Source organism: Vanellus vanellus, assembly GCF_965231255.1.
Source record: "Vanellus vanellus genome assembly, chromosome: 21".
In the NCBI taxonomy this organism is placed as follows: Eukaryota; Metazoa; Chordata; class Aves; order Charadriiformes; family Charadriidae; genus Vanellus; species Vanellus vanellus.
Window position 1 is genome coordinate 3,048,895 of NC_138926.1, and position 9,586 is coordinate 3,058,480.

Sequence of the window (9,586 nt, forward strand, 5' to 3'; positions counted from 1 at the left end):
CCTTTCTGGTGTCCACGGGGATCTTGAGCATCACACTTAAGTAGTTCTTGAGGCCACTTCCCACCCTGAAACCTGTAGGAGTCATCCCCACAATCCAGCACTCACCCCAGTGTTGGCATCAGCCTGGCAGGAGCTGGAGCCGAACTCCGCTGCCTTCTGAGCACTGCTTCCCTCCAAGGGCAGGCAAATGCGCCCTAAGGAAAAAAAAAAAAAGCAGAAAAACACACCAAAATCACTACCAGCATCCCAACAAAGTCCAGCCCAGGCTGGTTTTATGCAGCACATGTCTACTCTGTTCCTGCCAGCTTCTTTCTGCTGCGGACAGGAGGATTTTAATTGCTTTGCAATCTCACCTTTGAGCTGCGCAGGCAGCGCTGGCTGGTGCATGGTCTGGGCTGCACCAGAAGCCGGGGTGCACGGGCTCGCAGGAGAGTTGATGCCTCAGATCTCTCTACAAAGAAACAAAGTTAAGGAACATTTTTATATCTCTGCTTACACAATCCTTCAGCAACATAAAAAAAAACCAAAAACAAACCCAAACACAACACAGACTTTGCTGCATGCAGGCAACTAGCTGACCCCTGATCTATGGTACATGGGTAGATCCAGAATGGGTGCCAGGGGCACCCCCACGGCTGCAGCGCTCCAGTCCAAGTTCTCAGCACCACACTGGGGAGAGAAACGCTTGTTCCGGTACGGTCTCCCTGAAACCATTCGCAAGATGGTTCGGTAAAGGGCACCTCTGCCTCAAAGGCACTGGTAGGAGCTGGCTGGCTGCAGCAAATCTGTGCTCCAACCCGAGAGCTGGGCACTTCTAGGAGGGGGGAAACCCCTCAGGCTGAGGCACATCACAGATCGCACACGCGGGCAGCTGACCGCAGGCCCCAAACTGCTCCTTGCTGTGTCCCTCCCCTGATGCCAGCCAGACTCCGCACTCTGTTTTCCCCATGAGAAGCAAGAAAGTTCCCACAGGCACAATTTGCAGCTCTGAAGCTGTCAGCTGCTTCTGTGTCCAAATCACCCTCCGCTGCTCGGGGGTCTTCCCTCCCCCAGTTCCTGAAGCTTTTCCTACCTCCCTCTGGCCCCTCACTCCCGTTTCATCGCTGGGGCGGGCTCTAGGCGTGGGCGCAGACGAGTCCTGCGCTGGCTGTTTCCTGCATGCAGAAGAGCTGTCTGCTTCCCACAGCGCAGGCCTGGCTTGATGGCATCACTAAAACAGAAGTGGGAAAAAGAGGAAAAAGTCAGCCAAACCCCAAAACTACCGCTCCCCACCTCTTAGAACTGCTCCTGACCAGAGGGGCTCAGCTATTGGCATCAGTAAGAGACCAGAAACCTATGCTTGGGTGTACTGCAGGCCAGTGTCTGAGCCGAGTATCTCACACAGGGAGGATACACAGCAGTTTGCAGCGCTGAGCTAGGAGAGCATGAATGGTTTAATTCTGCAGGGTCCCAGTTTGCAGTTAGCTCCCCCAGGCACATGCCCCACAAATGATTTCCCTAAACTTGCGGGCTTACGGATGATACTCAGGAGATGCCTGGGATAACAGAGTGCCTGACTGAGACACCACCCCAGGCACGCACATCCCTCGCACAGCCCTGTCCCGACCTCCTGGACTCAGCCAAAACTCACATTCTCAGCCTGGATCCGCGGCACTGCCCGCTGCCATGACCGCCGCCCCATCTCCTGGTGGATTTGGGAACATTTTTTCCCAAAACGGGGAACAACAATTGTTCCTCCACAGACAACTCCAGGACCTGTGCACCCTTTCCCAGCACGGCACTGCTGGCTAAATGTCACAGCCAGCCAAATCCAACCCACCTCCTGGGGAAAGAAGGTCCTCCGAGTCAACCACACAGGAGATCTGCGCCATTGTCTTACTTGCAAAGGTCCCAACATCACCCTCACCCCTGAATTTTCTAGCCCCCGATGTGCCTGCTCCCTGCCGTGCCATGGGGCACTTTGTCACATCCCTTACAGAACAGTCCTGCCTGGACTGGACGCAGGAGAAAAGGAGGAGTCAATCAGGTCACCCACAGGCATCAAAGGCCAGCAATTTGCTCCCCAGCACCTGCACACAGAGGAATTGCAGTGGGATGTTTCCTCACCTGTTCAGCACAAGACGCAGGATTTACTCCCTCTCCCTTGCGCCCACACGTGCAGCTCCGGGATCCTGCTTCAGCCAGGAGGACATCGGGGCCGAGCAAGAGTTGCGCAGGAAACCCTTTTCCTAACAGGAGCGTGAACCCTGCGCAAGCAAAACCAAATCAAAGTGTGTTCAGGTGGGTTTTACCACCACCCACCAGGGCGAGGTGCAACACAGCGCCTCTTCTGCTCCCTAAAGGCCCTGACGACAGGCTGGCACTGAGCACACGAGGGGCGTTGAGGAAGCCAGCTCAGTCCCAGGCAGCATAAACCCACAGCGGCAGGGTGGTCTCCGAGGCTGGCTCAGCCTCACAGCCTTTCCTTGAGGCGCACAGATCAGCAGCGCTTCCCCATCACTTGATATCAGCTCTATGCTAAGTATCATCTGCCCTGAATTACTGGGAGGGGGGTGGAGGAGGGCAGAGTTTCTTAAAAGCCTTTTTGGCTCAGGCATCAAAATCATCCTTGCTTTTGCCAGCATATTTCCTTTACGCCCCAAACCGACGTAACCGCGATCCAATTACCTGGGAAGACTGCACTCATTTCTGCTTCGAGGGACCTCTCAGCAAACCTGCGATGAAGGGCTCCTTCCTCTCGCCGCTGCGGTTCACAAAGCCGGGGATGGCCGCAAGCCTTCTGTAGCATCGCCTGATGCACGAGGGAGGCGAGCAGAGACAAAACCGCCACGTTCTCTCTTGGCATCGCTTTGGACATGTGTTTACTGTGCCTGTAACTCAAGGGGAGTCTTGTTTGGATTGCGGTCTTGAGTGCTCCAGTTTGGCAAAGAGAACGTTGAAGAAGCGCCGAAAACATTAACAAATGGCTCAGCTATGACTCCAGTGTCACCTTCCCCTTATCAGAGAAAGGCCAGTGCCCTTAAATCCACCTCCAGGGTTTGATAACCTAGTCTGGAGTATTTCTCTTGTGCAGAAAGGAGTGAGTGTAATTCTCCCTGTAAGAGGGAGGAAACTGGCGTTACAATGACCAACCTATCCCAAAGCTTTGCAGGGACTCACTGCTTCAAAGCAGTGTGATAACTGCTTTGGATCCCCCCTTGCCCAGCTTTCACGCTCACCATCTCCCGAGGGCTGGTAGGTACCAACACAGAGCTGCGACTCCCTCCTTGCTACAGCAAGCTATTAGGATTGCCTAAAACCCACTGGCTCGTACAGGAGCCAGGGGAGAAGCAATAAAGCAGCAGAGCGCTCCAGTTTGCTCTGGTAATCTGGAGATGATGGTGTTGAAGTGGGGCTGTCTCCCCAAGCCATCCTCGCCGTCTTGAGCCCTGCAAGGAAGGCGGCACGTGCCTATGTCCAAGTGCAAAGGTGCAATCTAGTTACCTGCCCTTCACGGCTCCTCGTGCTCTTGGAAAAGGGCAAAAAGAATGGGCGTGGATAAAAATATTCTTACAACAACAGCACAAATAAAAGCAGCGAGGGCTCTGACCGATTCTCTTCTGCTCAGCTTGAGACCAGCAGCTGGCCCTCAGCATAACCCCTCTCCCTCTGCCCACATTTCTCCCTCCATACTCGGGCTCCGTGGCAAGACAGACCCCATCTCTCCCCCCAGACAAACCCCGCTGTCCCCCAGCCTTGCCCGAGAACACAGAAATCTCTCCCCTCACACGCGTTCCTCCCTGCTGCTACTGCGGGCTTACTACAGCCTCTTAGAGCGAGAAGAGGAGGAGGAGTGCCAAGAGCAGGATTTCAGCAAGAGACGAAACATTAAGTTAAAGACTAGCCCTGCCTTGGGGAAGCAGGGAGACATGCAAGGGGCAGGGGGGCTCTTGGAGGCCTGGATCCATGCAGAACAGACAGGTCCTTTTGCTCTCACGCAGCCGTGTTCTTCCTCTCTGGTGCTCCCCTCAAAGTCAGACTCTTCCCTTCGGCACCCAGGTGATCACCAGCTTAGTCTAAGGGCCCACCACACCTTGTCACAACCCAAGACTAAGACAGAAGATACCTCCTCGTTGGAGGAGGGCCACCTCCAGAGAAGGTCAGGGGAACCAAAAAACCCAACCAAGATTCACACAATAGCAGGTGAGAGACAAACACCCACGAACCAGCCCACCAGAGGTCTACTTCACCCCGAGGCGATCAACACAGCAGGACTCCTCGGAAGCCTCAGTTCCTGCTCCTACAGAAAGCAGCCAGCCCTTTATAAGGATTAAAAAACCCACAAAGGTAATAAATGAAAACACGAGAATTAAAGGAAAAAAAAAAAAAAAAAAAAAAAAAAAGAGCCCGGTCCCTGAGCTCCGACCCCACTAGATGTCTCTCTTGCCCAAGGCACAAAGGCTCCTGAAGCACCACCAAGAAGGTCCAAGGAAGTGGCGAAGGGGCAGCTCTGCAGGCTACAAGCCCCCCTCTCCCAAAGGCCAGCGGGGACAGAGCCAAGAGAAGAAAGAAGGAATGAGTGGGCAGAGAAGGGAGACAAGTGTAGGCAGCACTGGATGGAGAACCAAGCTACGCAGCTCACAACAGCTGGCCTTGCCAGCGAGGTGCCCAGACAAGGTACTTTGGCTGGGGGGACAGGGGGGAAGGGCTCACCACCTTCACAGCCAAGAATCTCTTCCTCGTATCTCATCTAAATCTCCCTTCTTCCAGTTTGAAGCCATTCCCCTTTGTCCCACGGCTCCCCTCCTTGATCCAGAGTTCCTCCCCAGCTCTCCTGGAGCCCCTTTAGGCACTGGAAGGGGCTCTGAGGTCTCCCCAGAGCCTTCTCTTTTCCAGGCTGAACCCCCCCAACTCTCCCAGCCTGTCCTCCCAGCAGAGGGGCTCCAGCCCTCCCAGCATCTCCGGGGCCTCCTCCAGCCCTGCTCCAACAGCTCCGCGTTCTTTTGATGTTGGGGACCCCAGAGCTCGACACAGTGCTGCAGGGGGAGGGTCTCACCAGAGCAGAGTTCATCAGTTCGCTGATGGCCAACAGCCCACTTCAATTTTATGCTCCCCCCATCCATCACAGTCCCCAAGCTAGTCCCCTTCTGCCTCAGCACTCAGAGGTAGCAGAAGAAAGAGTCATCATCTTGTTTCACATTAAAAAAATAAAAAAAATTGTCAGACGCCAAATGCTACATTTCATTTTGGTGTGGTGCATTTCTGATACCGCAGGATTTAGGCAACACAAACCCAGCCTTAGTTTGTACTCAAAGCTAGCAGGGGTGAAACGCTGCTGCGCTGGGGATGGGAACTGTTAACAGTCACACCGAGGAGCGGCAAGACACGGGGTTTGTATAATCCGGCGGCAGCTTGGAGGTGGAGCAGAGTCAGACTTGTCCCCAGGCACACAAAATATAAGAGGGTCTGACATTTGTGTCTCGTTGCACCGGTCGTCTTAGAAACTGTGAGAAAAGTAAAGAGATCGGGGAACCCAGCGCAATCATCGGGGGCAACCTCTCACCCCAGAAAGCCAACACAAACACCAGGGTCAGGGAACAGGGAGCCGAGAGGATTTCACGCTGCCGGGAGCTATCAGGATACCTACGGGGGGCCAGGGGGGAAAGGAAAAGCTGCATCCCCTGGAAGTGAACCCGGGCCAGGCTGCCTGGAGGTCAGCACCCCAAGTAGCCAGTCCCAAACGGGAACAGATGACTTACAGGAGGCAAACCACCAGGAAAAGCATGCCAGGTCTTCGGGAGGAATTACAGCTGATGAATCAAAAGGAAAACATCCCACAGGATTGCTTGGAAAGCCTTCTCGCACAGCCTGGCTGGGGCAGCCCAGCTGCTCCCGTGGACGCGCACAGCAAGAAGACCAGGCTAAGGGTTTGCCTCTGCGCCCTGAGCGACACGGACCATCCTGCTCCACAGCCCTGCTCTCTAGGATGCCGCATGCTATTCCAGGCAATTTCACACCCACAGCAGTTTTGGGTGCTTAGAAAGCCTTTTGGGGGTCAAAGAGGAGTTGACCCAGGGCACATGAAGCACTTTCTCCTACTCTTTTTCACCTAAAAGCTTTCAGTTTTCTCCAGGCAAGGCATTAAGGCTCAGTCTTGCTCAGGGAGACATCAGCAGAGACACCCTGCGGGGCAGCAGGCTGACACACCGCAAAGAGCACACTGTACAGAAATGCTCTCTTTGTGCCCCCCCCCCCCCCCACCACCACTGGGATCCGGCCACAATCGATGGGCACAGCAGCTGCACCCCACTCTGCTCCATGCCGCAATTCTCTTGATGGCACATGGCATGGCGCCTGCTGACCTCCCAGCCCTGGATCTCATGCCAGGTCTCCTTCTGCTTGGCCGATCCTCACTCCCTCCTGTCCTTCCGCTTGGCTGGCCCCAGGCATCCATGCACGCCCTGAGCGCTCCCTTAGTGGCTCTTGGCTGGCCCTTCTACCAGCAGGTCTCCTTTGGTCTCACAAAGACCAGCCCTGCTACCTATCTCTCACCATCACAGGCTCATCTCCTCATTTGCATCCATTACACCATGCATTTGCTCACTCTTGCAACTGTGCACGGCAAGGTTTAGGGGACACCTCGCTCTCTTCTCACCCAGCACGTGCGCGGCAAACCCAGTGGGGATGGAGAGCCTGCACGTTGCCCAAGTAGAGCTGAAAGGAGGGGAAAAAACCTCCACAGGCATTTTAGGGCTTGTCTTATCTAGGAAGACAACAGTCTTTCAAATACACACGTGTGCCTGCCCACCAGAAGAGCATCAGTTCACACTACGGCATGCTGTGATGCTAGCCTGTCCCCACTACTTACGAGCTCTGAAGAAAGCAATTAGATAAAAAAAAAAAAAAAAAAAAGCAGCTGTGCAGCATCCAACAAACCTCACAAACTAGTAGGCTCGGGTTCTTGCCTCCTTCCTCCAAACCATTTTAGGGCTTGCAAGCAAGAAAGCAGCAAGTTATCTTTGGCCTCCAAATCACCACTTGTATTATTGCTTTGCAATCACACCTGTGCCAGCAGGGAGACTCACTTCACATGCCACTGGCTGTCTGCTGATTTGTTTCCCACACGTATACCCCAGCTTGCTGATGGGGAGATGAGCAGGGAAAAAGAAGAAAAAAGTTAAATCCAGCACAGCAGCCAAGCTCATAAGTGGATTGTCTCCATAACATCCTTCAACAACAATAATCTCAATCCACTAGGCAGACTTTCTACCTCAGTGTTACTCAAATTCTTATCTTATCACGGCTGAAGGCTTACTGTAAGCGCTGAATGCCTCGGCCCTGCTTGGTTTCTCTGCCCAGTGACCCCAGTCTAGTTTGTGCTGCTAAACTGGAGCTCCGCAGCCTGGAAGGGCAGGTTTCCCCCCCCCTCTCCCTCCCCAGGCCCAGATCCCGGATGCACTGGGAAAACCAGCTCCCATCTCATGAGCATTGCGGCATCACCCCAACAACAAGAGGGAAACACCTTTTCTCCCCTCCACCCCTTGGGAAACATCAAGCGACACTATTTACAGACATGGCAGCTGCCGCAGGGTTCCTGGAAAGCGCCTGACTGAACACACACCGGCACCCCGGCTGTCTGGCGCAGTTGGCAGACGTCTCGGGAGAAACCCGGGGCCAAGAGAGAGAAGCGGGGACCGAGACGTGCTGGCTGGGGGGTCTACCCAGGTTTGGGAGCAGAGATTTTGACAGACAAGCAGTAGGAAAGCTCTAGTGGGGTGGGTTCCCCGTGGCTGCCTCTGGACACGGAGCAGACAGGCAACCCACCTGCGCAACGAACCAGAGCTTGCGCCTAATCCAGCACTTTCCCTCCCAGGGCTCACAGTGGGGGACAAGAACGACAGCAGCTTTTATAATTCAGGAACACACTGTCACCCACAGGGAACACGAGATACTTGCGATAAGCCAGCCCTTACCGGCACCTCATTTAAGTCCAGCTGTCAGGCAGTTCAGCTACTCCGAGATAGTGGTTTTGGCTTTCCCCATAGAGTTAGGAGTCTCTCGCTACACACCAATGACACCAAGATCAAGAAGGTATATTAAATGCCCATTTTTAAGCAGATAAAACTGGACAGAGTCCTCTGGTGTCATGTCCATATACAATCTAGCAGGGTGGTGCTTCCACATAAAAGGACACAGGGTTTTTGCCCTACCTTGCTCACCCCAGAGTACAGTCTCCTCAGCAAGAGCAAAACCCCAGTCCCCAATTTCTGTATTGCCAATAGATGAACCTGAAAAGGAAACATAAGAGCAGCCTCTCAGTAAGCTGCAGGAGACTGAACACAAACTTCAAGCCTTGCAGTTCCAGACCAAGCTTTAGCAGTGGTCAGCTCCTTTCTATTCAGCACTGAGTGACTATTAGGGCTAGTCAGAAGACAAGATATCCACTCTACCCAAGTTACAGCCTCTCTTAGAACAGTCCAGATGACTTCTTTATGAGATGCTGGAGGCAGGTAATTGCCCATCTGAACGGCCAAGTTAAATATCCACGACAGAGAGGGTGGCTGCTCCTCCAGAGGAACACAACCAGCAGCTTCTGCTCAAGAGAAGCCACCACGAGACACGACAGTCTGAGCTGCAGCTCAGTTGTTTCCTTACCAGGAGCAAACAACTGCAGGACTGGCAAATCCACCTTCATCTGGAATGAATCCTTTTGGTGGCATACGCCAGCGCTGCAAGGCCCTGCCTCAGCAGAGATCTCCAGTGATCTTCACGGCAGCTCAGCCTCTTCGTGCAAGCACAGCTGGCTACAGACACAGGAAGGGGCTTGGCGAGCACGCAGAGAGGATAACTAGTGGGACAGAAAGACATTTTGTGACATGAGTGGAGAGATAGCATCTTTCAGCGGGGAATGCTATAGCCAAGGCAGCATTGCTCCTTAGAACAACAGCGTCCTGGTCTAGAGTTCATTGGCACAGGTAGCAATCTTTCACATCTGCTGCACTTACAGTAAGAAGGATGACAGCTTCTTTACGAACACACAGAGCTTCCAAAGAAGAACAGCATGGAGGGTTGCCTTGGAGACTGCAGTAAGCAATGTGCTGCCAGATGACTGGGTCTCATACCACAGCAGGCGCTTGCCAGGAGGGTGATCTCAGCAGTGTGTGCTGCATTATCAAACATTCCTGGAGGAAAGACTGAATCTGTGCAAGGATGGGGTGAATCAGGCTGCGTGGAAGGTGGTTCTTTATGTTACCATTAGTCATGTTCTTTGGCTTTGCCCCCCCCAGCATGGCCAGCTCTGGTCAGAGCAGAGAAGCCTCTCTTCCCCATGACGGCAGCAGTCCCTCCCTTTGCACCCAGAGGTTGGCAGGACCGGTGCGTGGCACAAGGCTGCGAGGGGAACGCAGACCCACTAACCACCCAGTAGTTCCCCGGCAGAACTGCAAATACAGCATCGCTCCCTATGCCTGGTCAAACCAGGGCAGAAAAAAAAAATGACAGTTGAAGAACCTACTGCTCATTTTGGATAAACCATGAAATGCCTGCCCAAGCGACCCTTGACAAAAAACAAAGCTTCTCATCGCACAAGTTATTACGCTACCACAGA